At 43.9% G+C, this 19,720-nt stretch overlaps 2 protein-coding genes across 4 annotated transcripts in view; one reads left to right on the forward strand and one right to left on the reverse strand.

Annotated features, from left to right (window-relative positions):
- ATF7IP2 (activating transcription factor 7 interacting protein 2) overlaps positions 1–466 on the reverse strand; it is a 59,947-nt gene extending 59,481 nt beyond the window's left edge. The window contains exon 1 of one of the 3 annotated variants that reach the window (XM_047839266.1): positions 382–466. The gene's annotated coding sequence lies outside the window, so the exon portion shown is untranslated. Of the gene's footprint in view, positions 1–35; positions 122–381 lie in introns of those variants that run through there. The other 2 variants (XM_047839269.1, XM_047839267.1) reach the window with 2 other exon arrangements.
- Positions 400–19,720, forward strand: part of GRIN2A (glutamate ionotropic receptor NMDA type subunit 2A) — a 520,136-nt gene continuing 500,815 nt past the window's right edge. The window contains exon 1 of the mRNA XM_047839263.1: positions 400–473. The gene's annotated coding sequence lies outside the window, so the exon portion shown is untranslated. The remainder of the gene's footprint in view (positions 474–19,720) is intronic.

Genomic DNA, 19,720 nt, shown 5'->3' on the forward strand with positions numbered 1-19,720 from the left:
AAAGTAGTCCGGCCGGGCCTCGACCCCGTACTTACTCGGAAGGATAAAACCCCGCGGCCGACGCGGTGCCCCTCCGCGGCCGCCACTCCCACCCACGCGGGGCGCCTCAGCCGCCGAGCGCACACCGCTGTCGCCTCCCGCGCCGCCCGCCGGGGAAGCGCCGCGGACGCGTGCTCTCGCCCGTTGCGGGCGTCCTCCCGACCCCGTCGGAGCCCCGGCCACTCCGCGGGGGCCTCTCGCTCGGCCCCGCCGCCGCTGCCGCCCTGCTCGCTAGGCGTCCCCGGGCTCCTGCGCCGACCCTCAGAGAGGCGCGCGGCGCCGCGCAACCGCCGACCCGGCCAACCGCCGCTCGCGCGGGGCTCCCGCCTGGTCCCCACGTACCTCCGGCGGCTCCCCACCGACCGCTTTCCTCAACGGGAGCTCAAGGAACAGTAACCGCCGCGAACAATAACTCTCCCGCGCGGACCTCGGGGGTAAGTCTGCCCGCGCCCGCCCCCGCCAGACTCCGGGCCAATGGCAGCGCGAGCGTGCCGTGGCCCGGCCAATCAGGGGCGCCCGGGTGGAGTGGGCGGGGCGAGAGGGGGCGGTGGCAGGGAAGTGGAAGTCGGCGGCGGGGTGCCTCTGGGCTGGAGCGCTGGTTCGCGTCGGGCCGTGGTGCTTACCGGTCCGGTGGCGGCGCCCTGCGTCTGGGCGGGCGGTCGTTCTGGGTGATTCGCGCGACGCGGTAGTTTTCCGAGCGACGTGACTCGTGAAACTCTTTATAAAAACCGATTGGAATCTTCAAAATGTTGCCTTTAAAGCTTCATTTCTTTGGATGAAGGAGTTTTTGGACGACTCCTTAAATTTTGCCACCCAGGCGAGAGGACATGGCCCACTTGTGTTTTCTTGAGTTTCCTGAATTATCCCGGCACCCTGTCACCCTGGGCTGCGTTAGATTTCTCCAGGCAGATGATGGCTCTGTTTGTGATCGCTGTGTGTTCGTCAGTTCTGAGTGTCCTCTCTATGCTCGGCGCAGGGAGTGTAACCGTCAGTTTTTCCATGACGCGTCTCTCATCGCCGAGGGGACAACTGCTTGCCGTGTAGTAGCTACTGGCTACGGGGAAAATGAGGCAAGGACGGAAGTTCTGGAAGCCTGGGTCATGAACGGAATGATACACTTTGACCCAGTGGGTTCCCAAAAATCTGGTCCAGGGGGTGGGTGTCTATTCTGTTATAAAAATAGTATTGACATTTCTGTTGGTCTCAGACGTTTCGGTTTTCCAGAAACTTCTAGGAAAGTGTCGTGTTATGTTGCAACAGGTTAAATGCAGAAACAGATACAAGAATCCGACTGTCTTAAGTCGGACATTAAGGAAATGGGCAAAAATGTAAAATAACACCGATCTTTGCACAAGTTTTTATGTTTTGTTTTGGAAAATAATTTTTTGAGAGAGATCGAGAATGGGGGTGGGGAGTGGCAGAGAGAGGGAGACAGAGAGGCTACCCTGACAGAGCCTGATATGGGGCTTAACTTACAAAAGGTGAGATCGTGACCTGAGCCAAAGTTGGACGCTCAACTGACTGAGGCACCCAAGCGCCCCATGTTTTGGAAAACAATTTTTCACATAATTGAAGGGTGTACATAGGGTTGCTGAGAGAAAGAGAGGGTGTAGGAGACAAGTGAATTGGAGCCAGATAAGGAAAATGGACCTAATTCAGTCAACAGCGAATAAGTAGCCTTTAGAAATATCATGTCCATGGGGCGACTGGGTGGCTCAATGGGTTGAGCGTCCGACTTCAACTCGGGTCATGATCTTGCATCTCTGGCTCTGGGCTGACAGCTCAGAGCCTGGAGCCTGCTTGGGACTCTGTTTCTCCCTCTCTCTCCCCTCCCCACTTATGCTCTGTATCTCTCTCCTTCAGATATAAATAAAACATTAAAAACATTTACCAAAAAAAAAAAAAAAGAAATATCATGTCCATTTAGGGAAATAGTATATCGTGTGCCATTTAAAAAAAAAATTTTTTTTTAACGTTAATTTATTTTTGAGACAGAGACAGAGCATGAACGGGGGAGGGTCAGAGAGAGAGACCACAGAATCTGAAACAGGCTCCAGGCTCTGAACTGTCAGCACAGAGCCTGATGCAGGGCTCAAACTCACGGACCGCGAGATCATGACCTGAGCCGAAGTCGGCCGCTTAACCGACTGAGCCACCCAGGCGCCCCCATTTTTTTTAAAGTAAGCTCTATGCCCAACATGGGGCTTGAATTCATGACCTCAAGATCAAGAGGTGCATGCTCTACTGGTGAGCCCACTGAACTTCTGACTTCTAAAACTATGACACAATAAGTGAGTGTTGTTTTAAGCCCCTAAGTTTGTAGTAATTGGTTATGGCAACAACAGAAAATAAATACTAGCATTCTCATACCCCTCTCAGCAATCTCAAAGGCAGGGCTGGAATCCTGGGAGCTACATTTCCTAGATAACCTATGGCCAGTGTTCTGGATTCATTTACATTTTGCCCAGTGAATGCACATCCTGAGATTTGGAAAGTAGAAGAAACACAAATTATCATTCTGTGTTTTTTCACTTTGGCTTTGGCTCTCTTCACAGCCAGTCCCTGCAGTGACATAAGGCAGCTGGGACAATCAACAGTGGTTTTTCTGAACTTTTCCAGCAGCAGCAACTTCCCTATGCTCTGGATCACAGAAGCAGTGACACAAATGAAAACTAATGTGACAGTAATTCCTCTAGCCCTTCCAAAGTCTTTTAAAGTACCTATTCTCTGTACCAAATACCATTATGCTTGAAACATCTGGAGTGCTTTCTACTTTCATGATTGTACGCTAATCGGTAGACTTCTCCATGACTCAGTTTCCTCATCTGTGAAATGAAATTACCTGTAATACAAGAAACATAGTACAAAATGATGTCTTAGGGTTGCCTGGGTGGCTCAGTTGGTTGAGCATCTGACTCCTGATTTTGGTTTAGGTCATGATCAGTGTCAGGGGATCCACCCCCATTTTGGGCTCCGTGCTGAGCATGGAATGGAACTTGCTTGGGAGTTTCTCTCTCTCCCTCTGTCCTTCTCCCCTACTTGCATTCTCTCTCTTTCTCTTTACAAAAAAAAAAAAGGAAACCTCTTTTTCTCTACCAAAAAAAAAAAGTAACCTCTAAGAAAAAGAAAGTAACCTTTTACAATTATTGCATGGATTAAATTACATGGATTAAAAATCCATTTAAAGTGCTTAATAGAGCATTTAACACACAGCGAGTGCTCAATAAATGTTTATTATTATTTTTTCCAAAGGGCTCTTTATGTGGTCACCAAATGGGCACTACCAAAAAGCCAGTTTATTCTGCCTTTTTCCTCTCATCCACATTCCTACCTTGAAAACATTGGGGGGCACCTGGGTGGTTCAGTTGGTTGAGTGCCTGACTCTTCACTTTGGCTCAGGTCATGATCTCATAGTTGTGAGATTGATCTCAGGGTTGGGCTCCATGCTGAGCGCAGAGCCTCCTAGGGATTCTCTGTCTCCTTCTCTCTCTGCCCCTCCCTGGCTTGCTCTGTCTCACAATAAATGAAAATAAACATTAAAAACAAAGAAACGTACACCCTGGGGTGTCTGGCTGGTTCCATCATAGAACAGGCTGCAACTGTTTTTTAAATTAATTTATTTAGAGAGGGGAGAGGGAGAGAGAGAGACCCCAAGTCTGCTCAGCCCTGTCAACATGGAGCCTGACTCCGGGCTTGAACTCGTAAACCATGAGATCATGACCTGAGCTGAAATCAAGAGTTGGATACTCAACTGACTGAGCCACGCAGCCACCCTGAGAAACTGCAACTCTTGATTTCAGGACTGTGGGTTCAAGTCCTATGTTGGGTGTAGAGATTACTTTTTTTTTTTTTAATTTTTTTTTTAACCTTTATTGATTTTTGAGACAGAGAAAGAGAGCATGAATGGGGGAGGTTCAGAGAGAGAGGGAGACACAGAATCTGAAACAGGCTCCAGGCTCTGAGCTGTCAGCACAGAGCCCGACGTGGGGCTCGAACTCACAGACTGTGAGATCATGACCTGAGCCGAAGTCTGCCACTCAACCGACTGAGCCACCCAGGCGCCCCTGTAGAGATTACTTTTAAAAAATCTTAAAAAAAAAACCCCATACACATTGTCACTACTTTATGTATTGGGGAGTTTTAGCAGCCACAAAGTACTTTACAACATAAGAAGTCAGGATTATATATAGCACTCAGCACTGTCAACTGTGAAAAATAACTCTGAAGTTAAGCAATTTATTATTATCTTGAATATATGTATTTTTACTATGATTATCATGGTGGTTATATTTTATATGTCAACTTGGCAAGACTCTGTGCCCAGTTGTTTGGTCAAATACTATTCTAGATGTTGCTGTGAATATATTTTGTAAATTTAATGACAGCTACAAATCAGTTGACTTTAAAGTCAATGTGTAAAAATGAAATTTGTGTATACATACAGGGGGAGGGAAGGGGCTGTATAAGAGCAAAGTTTCTGTATGCTATTGAAGTTAAGGTGGTATAAATACAAAATAGGTTGTAATAGGTTGATGAGTCTAATTGTAATCCCTTAGGGTAACCAGTAAGAAAAGAACTTTTAAAATTTTCACAGCAAAAGAAATGAGAATGGAATAAAAATGGTACACCATTAAAAAAAAAAAAGTCATGTAAACACCAAAGAAGGATGTAATGGAAAAATTGAATAATAACAAGAAAAAAAGGAGCAAATTGAGAGCATTAAGATTTTCCTTATCAGTAACTATTTTAAATGTAAATGGATTCAATTTTCTTCAAAAGTAGTGTCAGATTGACAAAATAGATTAAAAAACAACATCAAGAACCATGGTCCCACTATATGCCTTCTGTACACAACTCAGCTGAGATCTAAAGGCAAGTAGGTTGAAAATAGATAAACATAGATATTGCATCCAAACAGTAACCTAAAGAGAAGTGAGGTGGCTGTAATAATTTCAGACAAAATAGATTTATAGTCCAAAACTATTGCAAGAGACATAGGACATTATATATTGATAAAAGGTCAATGTATCAAGAAATACAATAGTCATAAACATATTCACACCTCACAACAGAGCTAAAAAATACATGAAGCAAAAATGACCAGTACTGAGGGAGAAATAGATAATTCTACACAATCATCGGAGTGTTTAATACCCCACTTTTAACAGTGAATAGAACAACGGAAAGAGTATCAGTAAGGAAATAGAGGACTTGAACAACAATATAAACCAACCAGACCTAACAGACCATTGAAGGATATCCCGTACTAAAACAGCAAAATAAACATTCCCAAGTGCACATGGAACAGTTCTCCATGATAGAGCAGATGTTAGGCCACAATGCAAAACTCACGAACGTTTAAAAAGATTGGAATCACACAAGGTATCTCCTCGGGACACAATAAAATAAAACTAGAAATCAGAAACGGAAGGAAAACCAGAAAACACGTGTGGAACTTAACCAACATGTTCTTAAACGACCAATAGGTTGAAGAAGAAATCACAGGAGAAATCAGAATATGCTTTGAGTAAAAATGAAAACACTATATACCAAAATATATGTTTAGGATGCACTGAGCCTGCCAATTCTGAAATTATTCCATTATTGTCAAAGGTCTTATTTTTGGGATTCAGGACACATGGGTATCACAGTTGAGGGTAGTCATGTGATTAAAAGATGTCCATAGATAGTGCTACAGAATGTAAGGTGTCTGATGACAAAGTTTATGGAAACATTTACAGGGTGATAACTATGCAAAGAGGCAAAGATAACCAAGTGTTGGTTCCCTGGGCTTCCTCAGTGGTAGTGTGGCTGTTGATGATCAGGCCCAACTAGAATGGGGATTCTTTAAGGCTTTTCTTTTCCCCTCTCCTTATGGCCCTCCCTAGAAGGAAGACATACTTATATATCTGCCTATTTACCAGTTGCTTCTCCTAAGTCTTTGATCTTCAAACAACTCAAAACACTTACGTTATTTTATGCTTGTCAGTTGGTCACTAGCACAAACCAACTCAGCACATTCCTGACCATTTACTTGAAGGGATCAAAGGTTAATCTCCGAGGTGCTTATATCAGAAATAGGCTATAGACCTGAGGTCCGTTTCTGCAAAGATTATTACAAGTGTTGTACTACAGTGAGACTTTGCTTTACTATTTGTTTCTATTGTATGAGTTCAAATTTGATTCATTCACTTTTTTTTTTTTTTTTTTTTTTTACTTTTAAAATCAACTTTATGAGGGTGCCTGAGTGGCACCGTTGGTTGAGCATGTGACTCTTGATTTCAGCTCAGGTCATGTTCTTGCAGGCTTGAGATCAAGCCCCACATTGGGCTCCATGCTGAGCCTAGAGCCAGCTTGGGATTTTCTCTCTCTCCTGCTCTCTCTGCCTCTCCCCCACCTCTCTCTCTCTCAAAATAAGTTAATCAACATTTAAAAAAAATTACATAAAATACACACATTTCAAGTTACAATGAGTTCTGAGAAATGTAACCACCACCTCAGCCAAGATCACTTCCTTCCCCCAAATTCCCTTGTACCCGTTGCAGTCATCCCCAAACTCTGAACCCCAGTTCCAAGAAACTCCTCCTTTGCTTTTGATCAAAATATATTAGTTGCACCTCTTCTATAATTTAATATAAATGAAATTGTACAGTATATCCTCTTGTATGTTTTTTGTTTAGCATAATGTTTTTGAGATTCATCCATGTTGCTGTGTGGTTTTTTTTCTGTTTTAATAGGGAATAACATTTTATTTTATGGATGAACTCCATTTTGTTTATCCATTTACCTGCTGATGGGCATTCGGGTTGTTTCTGGTTTTGTTTATTATAAATACAGTTGCTCTGAACATTTGTGTACAAGTCATTCAGGAAGTATGGCTTTTGGTTTTTTTTTTTTCCTACCTGGGAGTGGAACTGCTATAGGTCATATAAATATATGCTTGACTTCAGGCGTCTGCAGAAGTTTTTTCTAAGGGCCAGAAAGTAAATATTTTAGGCTTTGTGGGCCATATGGTCTCTGTTAGAACTGCTCAAGTCAGCTATTGTGGTGTGAAAGCAGCTATAGGCAGTACATAATTGAATGAGCATGGTTGTGTCCCAGTTAAACTTTATTTACTCTCCATCAAGTGATGAATGGATAAAGAAATTGTGGTTTATATACACAATGGAATACTACGTGGCAATGAGAAAGAATGAAATACAGCCTTTTGTAGCAATGTGGATGGAACTGGAGAGTGTTATGCTAAGTGAAATAAGTCATACAGAGAAAGACAGATACCATATGTTTTCACTCTTATGTGGATCCTGAGAAACTTAACAGAAGACCATGGGGGAGGGGAAGAAAAAAAAACACAACAGGTTAGAGAGGGAGGGAGCCAAAACATAAGAGACTCTTAAAAACAGAACAAACTGAGGGTTGATGGGGGGGTGGGAGGAATGGGAGGGTGGGTGATGGGTATTGAGGAGGGCACCTTTTGGGATGAGCACTGGGTGTTGTATGGAAACCAATTTGACAATAAATTTCATATTTAAAGAAAAACACTTTATCTACAAAAAATGGGTAGTGGGTCAGATTTGGGATGTCGTCTATAGTTTGCTGAACCTGGCAATCAAGGTTTCAAAGATTCAGTCCTGTGTTTTCTTTTAGATATTTTATAGCTATAGCTTTTATACTTAGATCTAGATCAGTTTTCAGTTAATTTTTGTAGATGGTGTGAAGTTAGGATCAAGGTTCATTTTTTTGTTCATACTATTTTTTCTTGTTTCAGTAACATTTACTGAAAAAACTTCTTTCCCTCTTTGAATTACTCTGGCAACTTTATCAGAAAACATTTAGGAGCGGCTGGGTGGCTCAGTCGGTTAAGCCTCTGACTTTGACTCCGGTCATGATCTTGTGGTTCAGTGAGTTCGAGCCCTGCATCGGGCTCTTTGCTGCCGCCATGGAGCCTGCTTCAGATCCTCTGTCCCCTTCTCTCTCTTTGCCCTTCCCCCGCTCACGCTCTCTCGTGCTCTCAAAAATAAACATAAAAAAAAAAAAGTCAGTTAAGCATCTCTTTTTTTTTTTTTTTTTTAATTTATTTTTGAGACAGAGAGAGACAGAGCATGAACAGGAGAGGGTCAGAGAGAGAGGGAGACACAGAATCTGAAACAGGCTCCGGGCTCTGAGCGGTCAGCACAGAGCCTGACGCGGGGCTTGAACTCACGGACCTCGAGATCATGACCTGAGCCAAAGTCGGACGCTTAACCGACTGAGCCACCCAGGTGCCCCAGCATCTGACTCTTGATCTCAGGTCAGGTCGTGATCTGGTGATTCATGAGATTGAGCCCTGCATTGGGTTCTGTGCTGACAGCGTGGAGCCTGCTTGGGGTTCTCTCTCTCTCTGCCCCTCCCCTGCTTGCATGTGGTCTTTCTCAAAATAAATAAATAAACTTAAAAAAAAAGCAATTGACCATATATATATGGATATAATTCTGGACTCCTTATGTGTTTCTGTGGATTTATATATTTATCCTCGTGCCAACATCCCATGGTTTTGATTACTATGGCTTTATAATAGGCCTTGAATTTGAGGGTATAAATCCTCCAGCTTTGTTTTTCTTTTTCAAAATTGTTTGCCTATTCTGGGTCCTTCTCATTTCCATGAAAATTATAGAATCCACTTATTACATTATGTAAAAAAAAAAAACTGTAGTGATTTTAATTTTGATTGAATACGTAGACAAATATGGGAGAATTGACATTTTAACAGGGTTGAGTCTTTTAATCTGTAAGTAGTTAATACTCTGACAAGTACTGCTTATCATGTATATGCGTAATTTTTATTAAAAATATTAATAGTAATTCTCTGAGTGCCAGGATTATAGAATATTTTTGTTCTTTTTACTTTTCTGTCTCAAAAATATTATTTTAAAAATATTTAGCTAGACCAAAAAAAGATACTAATTTTGGTTATGCAACAGCTCAATTTAATTTGAATGATTCAGAGACAAGTAACTATATTAGAAAAAGAGAGGATAATTGTTTCTGTCTTTCCAACTAAAATAGAAGATTCATTACCACAAGAAAAAATTATTTGATGGTGTGTCCTTAGCAACTAAACTTTAAAAATATCATTGAAAAAAGAATAAGGAACTGCCTGTTCGTCTACATCATGAAAGCACCTTCATGCAAATAACGGTTTTGTACACTGTGAATTTGTAATCTGTTTTCTTTTGCAAACAGAAGAAATAATGTATTTCTAACTTTCCTCACAGAAAAGCCAAGGAGCTGTGACCAATATAAGGGCAGTGTTCATTCTACATATTATTTCTCACTGCAAGAAACCAGAGCTTGGAGAAATAGCTGAGTCCAGGTATACATAGGAAAATACAAGTTAACCTGGAACGTCTGATATTCATGAGGAGGGAAATGACATTTTACCTCATCCATGGAAGAATGTTCTAGAAGTTGCAGGCATATGTTAAAACCCCCACAAGTCCATTAAATATTTTGATTTTTAAAAAGTACCCAGCCACTATCCATAGGCATCCTTTTTTTTTCTTTTTTTTCTTTTTAATGTTTTTGAGAGACACAGAGTGTGAGTGGGGGAGGGGCAGAGAGAGGGAGACAGAATTTGAAGCAGGCTCCAGACTCTGAGCTGTCAGAAGAGACCCATGCAGGGCTTAAACGCACACACCATGAGATCATGACCTGAGCTGAAGTCCGATGCTCAACCAACCGAGCCACCCAGGCGCCCCCATATGTCATCCTTATGAAATGCAAGCCATATAGCATTCTATACAATAAAAATTGAAATCCCCTGTTCACAACTGAATTTACCCACACCCCTACTCTAACCTTCAGAATGTGACTTTCCAGACATTTTCCCATTTACACACACACGCACATGCGCACAACTCTATACATAAACGTATACAAATTTAGAGTTTTGGTTATTGCATGAATGGGCTCATCTTACCATTCTGTTTATCAATCAAGATATATCTCTTGAAGCTCTTTCCATGTCAGTGTAGAGCTAGCTCATTCTTCTTAACAAGTGCACTGTATTCTATTATGTTCATGTAATTTAACCAATTACTAACTGGAGGACATAGGATAATGCCCTCTCCTTTTTTCTACTATAATAAATACCTTTTTAGTCTTGTCCTCTTAGTTCTAGCAATTGGAGACCTAGGAGTGAAAAAAAAAGTTCAGTTAAATGCTATCTATACATCAGATTTTGACAGTAAGTGCCAAATGATGGGAAGTTGTTCTAAAAAGGAAGTTGTTCCAGGAAGAAGGAACACACTTTTATCAGTTGGGATGTTTTGCAAGTAACAGAAAAAAAAACGAAAGTAGCCCAAACATCTAGAAAAAGCTAGCAATTGCAAAGTAGTGTTCCTATAACTGAACCAAATGAGAGTACCTTCCCACGTCACTCAGTAAACCAATAAAAATTGACGACTGAGCTTTTGCAGTGAAGAAAGGTAGGCTATATATTGGTACCGTGCCACCCAGGAGAGTGGCGGCTAATGCTCAAAAGTCCCAAACATCTCCGTGGTTGCAGGTGAGAGATTTTAAGGGCATAATTTGGGGTGGCGGTCTCCTGAGAAGGTGGACGCTCCCGGAGGCTCCGAAGTCCTGTTAGCAGATGTTAATAACTTCTGGTGCCACTTTGTCTGGTCACAAGGAGGTCTGTTCCATCACAAGAGACTTGGAATCTGAAAAATGTCTTTGTTCTTTAGGGGAGAAATTTCACCTGGTACATTTGGTGATTATATCTTCAGGGTAGTGCCGATTAACTACTTGTACCTGCCGCAGCTAGTAGGCTTGCATTCCTGCGTGTTGCTTTGAATGAGCGAGCCTTCCTATCTGGTGAACCTAGGCCTACGTGTTCCTTGGCAGGTCCAGCCCAGCCCTGGGACGGTGAGACCTCTAGTGTCCATTCCTTCATCTGCAGTGTCCACGTGGATGCCAGTTTCACTTCCTTTTCCTTTCCCAGTACACCGACTCAGATCCTGCGGATTCAGAGTAACTCCAAAATGTGGGGTGGAAACACAAGGTCGTCTGGTGGTACCAACTTCAGCAGATCGTGTTTGCTCTGCTGCAGTTAAGAAAGGAACGACCGAGGTGCCGATTTGGGGCGCACGCCGCGGTGGGACATGCAGCCTGCCCCTGGGGACCTGGGCCTTCCATGGCGGCCCACGGCCCACTTCCTGGCCCAGGCCTCAGGCGGCGGCCGACCCTCACCCCAGGGCCGGGGTCCCAGCTGGCCCAGCCCCACAGGCCGTGACGCTCCGGTTGGACCGTGGGGCCGCCGTTTGTTTGAGTGGAGCTCGTGGTGTCACAAGCGTAATGGCGACAGCAGAAGCGCAGGGCAGAGCCTCGAGAGCGCTGGTCTGGGCCTCGAGCTTGGCCGCCTGGATGAGGCCCACGAGCCTGGGCTGATGGCTTGGTCCCAGTCAGACGAAGCGGCCCTCCACCCCCTTCCCGACAGCGCACACAGAGGCCTTCGTAGGGAAGCGAACAGAGCGTGGGGTGATGAGGGTTGGAACTGTTGGTGGCCCTCAGGTGGCAGAATAAGGCGTGGCCCCAGGCGGGTAGGGAGGGCCACCACCCTTGTGTGGGTCTGCTGGCTCAAGCAAGAAATACAAAAAAGGTCCCCCCTCCATATCCACCCCCCCCCCCCAGCCTTTTGAAAGAAACTATCTGCTACATCTGGTCCCTGTTGGACCACCTCTAGAAGCAGCATCAGGTGTGACACAGGTGCACGTTGGCACCTGGCTTAGAGGTCATGGAGCGATAAGGTCACAAGGAGGAAGAGAAGAAGCTTCTATGTCAGAGCAGCTGTATTCAGGAAACATTGTCACATTAAAGCTATTGCTCTAGTACAGTGCATTTGATTGCTCACTGACCTAGGGTTGACACTGCTAAATACTTTGTTTGAAATCTTTTCTGTCTAGATTTTCAGAAGTGCGATATAAAAACAGTGGTAGTGTTGCAGGATTCTTTTACCTCAGTACCTGGGATTCGTGGTCTCCTGTGGCTTCAAAGAATGAAGAGGTAGACTCGGAGGGAAGTAAGCGGGCAGCAAGAATTTTATTAAAAAGCAAGATTAGCAGGGCGCCTGGGTGGCTTAGTGGGTTAAGCGTCCCGAGTCCTGGTTTCGGCTCAGGTCGTGATCTCGTGGTTCGGGAGTTGGAGCCCCACGTAGGGTTCTGCACTGACAGTGTGGAGCCTACTTGAGATTTCTCTCTCCCTCTCTCTCTACCCCTCCCCGGCTTGCTCTCTGTCTCTCAAAAATAAATATATATTAAAAAAATTTAAATAAAAGCAAGAATAGTACAAAAGGTTTCTTTGCAGAGAGAGGGCATTGCAAAGTGAATAGCCCCGACTGTAGGTGAGGAACTCATTCTATAGGACATCGCGTTCCCTCCCCTCTCTTTCCCCTTTGTTCCTTTCCAGGTTCTGTTTTTCGTTGGCCTGATAACTGTAGGTGCTGACTAGTTTATTCCTGATGGGCTTGATTCCGTGGTGTGAGGGCTCGGACTGTGAGGACCATGATCATACTGTCCCTCGAACAACATAAGTTTTATGGTTTACTTTAGTCTGTGTGTCAAATTCCTGAGGGGAACCTGGGGTGGGGGGGGGAGTAGGTGGTTTGTTACATTCTTAAGAGAAACACTTTACGCCTGAGGGAGTTTTTCTCCTGGTCACATGCTCTCAGCATTGTTTTAAAATAATGTGTTTTCCTTCTTCTGCATGGGGGGTGGGGGCCCTCAAGTCCTAACCTTTCCCTCGCTACCTCTTTAACCTTCTCTTTCCCTATCATAGTCACATAAAAATTCACTTTGTAAATTTTTTTGTTCAAATCTATAATATGAAAATAAAGTGAGGCCTCACTAAAAGGGTGTCAGGAGGCAAGAAAGGGAGCACATGCTGTAACTGAACAAAAGGAGGTTCCTCCACCGGCTGCACAGGAAGCCAAAACAAAAGCAAAAACAAAAACTTAACACTGAGCTTTGGCCATGAAGAAAGGCTACTTATTGATGTGGGGCACCCAGAAGGATGGGGATGTAGTGTTTGAAGTCCTGAACTCCCTGATGGTTAGTAAGTGAGGATTTTTTAATTTTCTATTTTTTAATGTTTATTTTCGAGTGACAGAGACAGAGTGCGAGGGAGGGAGGGGCAGAGGGGGAAACACAGAATCCGAAGCCGGCTCCAGGTTCCGAGGCTTCAGCAGAGAGCCTGATGCGGGGCTTGGACTCCCGAACCGTGAGATCATGACCTGAGCTGAAGTCAGACGCTTAACCGACTGAGCCACCCAGGTACCCCAGTAAGTGAGGATTTTTACAAGGCACAGTTTGGGGCAGAGATGTCTTGAGGCCCATGTTGATTGGTCTGTAAAGTCCTGTTAACAGATGTTATTTAGCAACTCCTGGTGCTGTTTCCTCTGGTCACGGGGAGCTTTGTTCCATCTCAGGAGGCTTGGAATCTGAAAAATACCTTTGTTTGTTAGGTCATTAGGTCCATGTGATGATCGTATTGTTAGGGTAGTGCTGATTAACCACTTGTATGTGCATAAGCTAGTGGGGTTGCATTCTCGCGTGTTCCTTTGCACCCTCAGCAAGCACTGCTGTTGCTAAGCCTCCAAGTTCCTTGGTTAGACAGTATCCCTGCTACTGTTCATTCCTTCACCTGAACTAACAAGATGGATGCCGGCTTCAGTGCCACTCCGGGTCAATTACAGGAAGAACTGTCAATCACAGACCCCGGCGGAAGAAGTGCGAACAGGAAAGAACCGTCAGTTAGAGGCCCCGGATGTAATTGCATATCCTGCAAGAAATATACCCCTGCCAGCCAGCCAGTGAGAACCCGTCATCACCTGGAACTCTGTTCTCTCTGATGGACAACTCCTCCCAATTCCCTTTTCTTCTCCATAGGATGATGTTCGTCTCCTTTTTTCTTCTCCTTTTTTTTTCTTTTTTGTTTTGTCAGTCTTGTCTATAGTTTTGCTGTAGCTTGCATGTCCTGGGTGGCAATTCTTTTTGTTGCATCCACACGACTCCTGAAACCGAATGCTATGGACACCAGTGACAGTCACAGTAAAGTTTACTGCAAGGAGAGGCAAGTCCTACCAATCGGGACCAACACTTTTGATCAGAGTGCGGCCCTGAACAGCCCAGGTACAGAGTTTTTATAGCCGACCACATCGTCTTATCATCACCTGGGAACAGAACAAAGAAATAGTTCCCAGATGAGGTGGAAACAGTTCCCGGATGGGGGTGATTATTTTAGACTTTCTGCTGTTAAGTTGCAACCAGTTGATCTCCTTGACCCTGCCTCTGATGCGACTTTTCTTTGAACTTTTGTTCCCTTAATTGGTGAAGCCTAATTTACAAGAGTATGAAGCGTAATTTACAAGAGTAAAGCAAGGTGTTATCTCTTTAACCTTCAGTGTCAAAACAAAGCTGTTATTTCTCAAGCTACAGTGTCAACACAAAGCTGGTATCTCTCAAGCTATAGGTTAGCCCTACACTACAATTTAACCCTTACACTTTTCTGTTCCTAAAAAACCCATTTTGCCGGTTAAAATAACTGCCTGGCTTTTTTTGTTAAGGTTAACAATAAGAAATACAGCTTGTTTCTTTTGGAACGGCCAAATCACTTCCCTGAGTACTCATTGTGTTTGTGCACTTGTTTGGTGGGGGAGAGAGGAGCAGCAAAGGCCTAAGTGTATTTACACAGAGACAAGATTAGCCACTATCCCTTTGGTTTATACGTTACCTTCTGCATTCTGCGTTGCTGTGTATGTAGTGCATAAAGCGGACAACCGAGTCCTAGCTCATAGCATCTCATCTTTGTGGATGTTAAAGAGGTTGGCAGTTTATGGTATAGGCGTTAGACTAATACATTTTGTATGCTTTGTGTTAAAATTCCTAGGAAAGAATGTCTCCTGAGAATTTGAGCAGTATAGCCTGTTAGGGTCAGGTGTAAGGCAGGGTAAAGATAGAGGCTAAAAAATTTTAGCAGTCAAAGGCTTTATTTGGGAACTAAGGTCTCGGGCGAGGTTCTGTGACTCAGGGAGAGAGAGAGAGGAGTCAGGGAAGTCGCCCCCAGGTGTAGTGGGGTGGGGTTTTTAAGCTGCAGCGGTTCCCGGTTTAGGTCCGGGTGGGCCTTTTTCACGTCAGGTCGTGCTGTCGCTCAGTGATTGGTTGACCTCCAATTCGTTCTGGCAACTTTTTGTTGGGTTGCGCTGGCAAGATGGCCGTCCCCTCTCTTGTAGTTCCAAGGACATCCTAACATAGCCCACTTGGAGCCACACTCCAGTGGACTCTAAGCCAAGGGTGGGTGATGGCTCAACTAGACCTCAGAAATGACCTGGTGATATTAATGGAGAAGCAGGTTTATTGGGGGAACTTATGTACAGGGAATCCAGGAGTGGCAGACTGGACAAAACAAAATCCCCCTTACTGGGATCTACACGCAGCAAGCTTTTACAGTCTAGCGACTGGCTGAAAGGGCGGGCCTGTGCCGGCGACTCCATCTTGTTCTGTGTCCTTCACCTTGACCACACCTCCTCCCCTTGAGTAACCTCCCACTCACCTGCCTAACTGGACTCGGACCCTTCCCCAGCCAATCGGCTGAGGCCACAGCCATTACCTCACCAACTGCCTCTAGGCCCCAATAAAACCTTTGTCCTTTTGAAACTCGCCCTCTCTCCCGGTATCTCACCGCTGCGTTGGTGCAGGTAGGGGACTGAACTCGAGCTAGCTCAAATAAAGGCTCTTTTGATTTTACATCGGACTCGGCTCCCTGGCGGTGTTTGGGGATCACAAATTCTGGGCATAACATGGCCAGCAAGTTATAAGTAGCTTTTTCCCTCCTTGCGTGGCCAGCGATCCAGGGAGATCAAGGCCTGCCATCCGGACATTCTTTCTTACAAAGGAAATGGTCTGGGTTGGCCACCCCCAGAGCCCCTGACCTTGAATGCTGAATGACACGTTCTTCTACATATTCTGTTTGATGGGAATATAGATGGAGCACAGGATGCATATGTTCTCAAGATAGCGATTAACAGGGGCATTCAGGGTGTGCTTGTGCAAACCATCCATCTAGCGCATTCCATATACTGGGTCGGTGGGGAGGGAGAGAAGAAGGAAGGGTTCTAGGCCAGAAGTTCATATGTAAAAGGTACTTTCAGAGTATAAAGGGTGTCCTATGTGTGCAGTTTACTCAGCACTGCTGTCCCGCTAGTGGGCATAGTCCTTATTTGGAACGGCTAGTCTATCCAGATGTTTTGAAACGTCCAATGAGATATGCTTAAAGTAGAAGTCGTGAAATACCACTCTGTACATATCTTTGTGCTAAAATTCTTAGGACATATCTTTTAGAAGGTGAATTGCTAAACCAGCTCTGTGAGTAGTATGCTACTGTCTGTACTTGTTTCATAGTTTGGAGAAGGGAGGGAAGGAAATTCAAAAGGTAATATGCTAATGTGTCCGCATTTGGATAGTTTCAGACAAAACCATTTTTGTGTGTTATAGGCATCTTGTTTGCTGTGTATATAGTGCATACAGTAGACAAGTGAGTCCTAATTTTGTGCCATCTAGTCTCTGGATGGTAAAGAGGTTACCAGTGTATGACAGAGTAGACTTAGTAAAATCAGCACATTCTGTACAGTTTGTGTTGAAAAGCATAGGAAGGCCTGTCTTCTATAAATGACTTTTGGATATGAATTTGTCCAACCACCTCTAAGCTTGTGCTTGCCCACTGGATTGTGGTAGAGAGAAGGAAGTCAGGAAGGAATGGTCAAGGCCCAAGTGGTCGTATTTAGAAGATAACCTCAATCATAATCCTTGCCATGTGTATACGTTTTATTTTACAGTACTTTGCAAATATAGTGAATAATTAAGTCTTTATTGAAATACCTAGTCTTTCTGGATGTTTAGAAGTGCTTGATCTACAATTAGAAGTAGTAGAATAACATTGTATAAGCAGATTTTAAAAATCGATGGGAATGTTATACAATCCCACTTATATGAGGTACTTGGTATAGTCACATTCATAGAGACAGAAGGTAGAATGGTAGTTATCGGGTGTGAGGGGTGTGCTATTGGACTTATCGTTTAATGGGTGTAGCTTTTCAGTTTGGGATGAAGAAAATTCTGGAGACAGATGATGGTGGTGGTTGTGCAAGAGGGTGAATTCACCTTATGCCACTGGACTGGAGAATTACAAATGTTTAAGTGATAAATTTTATGTTGTGTATATTTTACCACAATAAACAGTTTTTAAAAATTGATGGGAAATTTTATCTTTGCAAATGGGATTGTTAAACCACCTCTGTGGACACCATATTCTATGTACTTGTTCATTGGGTTGAGGGAAGTGGGAGAGAAGAAATTGCAAGAGGTGTTTTACTGGCATATTCTAGAAGATTTCACGTTATAACACATTGCCAATGTGTTATGTATATTCCACTTATTTATTTATTTACTTATTACTTTAATTTTTTTTTTTAATTTTTTTTTCAACGTTTATTTATTTTTGGGACAGAGAGAGACAGAGCATGAACGGGGGAGGGGCAGAGAGAGAGGGAGACACAGAATCGGAAACAGGCTCCAGGCTCTGAGCCATCAGCCCAGAGCCTGACGCGGGGCTCAAACCCACGGACCGCGAGATCGTGACCTGGCTGAAGTCGGACGCTTAACCGACTGCGCCACCCAGGCGCCCCTTTAATTTTTTTTTTTAATGTTTATTTTTGAGAGAGAGAGCAAGCAGGAGAGGAACAGAGAGAGGGAGACAGAATCCCAGGCAGGCTCTGCATTGTCAGCATAGAGCCCAATGTGGGGGTTCGAACTCATAAACCACGAGATCATGACCTGAGCCAAAACTAAGAGTCGGACTCTTAACTGACTGAGCCACCCAGGTGCCCCTTGTACATTCCATTTAACTTTTCTGTACCATGTGTACATCCAGGAATATCTTCCTTACGGGCTTGGCAACCATCTCCGGTATGTAATCATCAAGGGTAGTAGCCCCTATGTATCTGAAAACCTTCCAGTGTTCCTTCCTCCTGTGTCCTTCTCCTTTATTTTAGTGTAGAATGCTTCCCTTATAACATTCTGGTCACTAAATAGTGGGGTTTTGCCCCCCACACCAAAGAATTCTGCAACACCACATTCCTATAATTCAACTCAATTCTGACACTGTCTACCTAGAGTTAGAATCAGATCTCGCAGGTTAAGGATTCTCGAGAATCCTTAATGACACTACCCCCGACTTAAGATGCCATTTGCAAGTGGTAGGTTTCCCACATTGCCCACAACTTCCATGTGGTTTGGCTGCAAATTGGAGGTTCCCATGACCTCCTCTCCCATGGGATCTGACATTTGCCAGAACAGATCGCAGAATTCAGGGAAACACTTTCAGAGATTCCCTCAGCTAAGGTTTTGCTTTCTGCAGTTTCAGTGACCTGTGGTCAACCACAATAGGGAAGCAGATGATCCTTCTTCTGACAGGTCATCAGATAGATGGTCAGTAGTCGCCTAAGGCTGCATCACAGTGTCTACAGTCATTTACATCACTTAGGCATTTTATCATTTCACATCATCCCAAGAAGAAAGGCCACGATAGTACATTAAGATACTTTGAGAGAGAGACCATATGCACATAACTTTTATTACTGTTCTTGGTATAATTGTCCTATTTTATTATTAGTTATTGTTAATCTCTTACTGTGCCTGCTATATAAATTAAACTTTATCAGAAGTGTGTACATATAGGAAAAAGCATAGTATATTTAGGGTTTGGTACTGTCCCCAGGCATTCACTGGGGGTCTTGGAACATATATCCTCCAGATAAGGGGAAACTGCTGTACTTATGTTTACCAGTTTATTAAAGGACATGATGAAAAGACCAGCTTTAAATCCAAATGACAGCCCTGCCTTAGTTTAAAGCTACGTTCTCTCTTCTGCTTACTATGGATCTTTGATAAGAAATACAATTGCTGAGAAGTCTGTTTTGCTTGCTGTTTGCTACGAGCATTGTGAAACCTTTCCTGAATGTAACCCGCTATGTAATAGAGTAAGTTGTGAAACTTCCTAAATGTGGTCTGGTATGTAATAGAATAAGTGATTGTACATGAACTAACCGGCATTTCTCGCTTCTGTAAACCTGCTTGCTTAACATATTTTCCCCTTCCCCTTGGTTCCTCAGGTACTTGAGAAAGGGGAGAAACGAGAGACCTGGGCAAACTGTTTGCCTAGTCATCCTGGTCTGTGAAAAACAAACTTAGCTTCAGTCCGCTTGCTTAACCAGCTTGTTCCACTTCTGTACAACTGCTTGGCGTGACCGCGTATTCTTGACCAATCATTAAGACACCCACACCCCAGTTGTGGTTTGACCTAAAGGCGGGGACCAATTAAATTCTGCTAAGTGTTTAAATTAAGATATCAACCAATAACCGCTCTGTAACCGCGAAGAATCCCTAACTTCCCCATAACTTGCTTGTACCGGTCTATAAAAAGGCTGTAAAAACCTCACTCGGGGCCTCTTAGCATCACCGGCAACGAGTGAGCGGAGGTCCAGGTTCGAACCTGCAGTAAACGACCCTTGCCGCTTGGCTTTGACTTAGGGCTCTGGTGGTCTTTTGGGGGAGGTTTCGGAACTTCGGGCATTACAATGATAAATCCCACT

The sequence above is a fragment of the Prionailurus viverrinus genome, chromosome E3 (assembly GCF_022837055.1).
Source record: "Prionailurus viverrinus isolate Anna chromosome E3, UM_Priviv_1.0, whole genome shotgun sequence".
In the NCBI taxonomy this organism is placed as follows: Eukaryota; Metazoa; Chordata; class Mammalia; order Carnivora; family Felidae; genus Prionailurus; species Prionailurus viverrinus.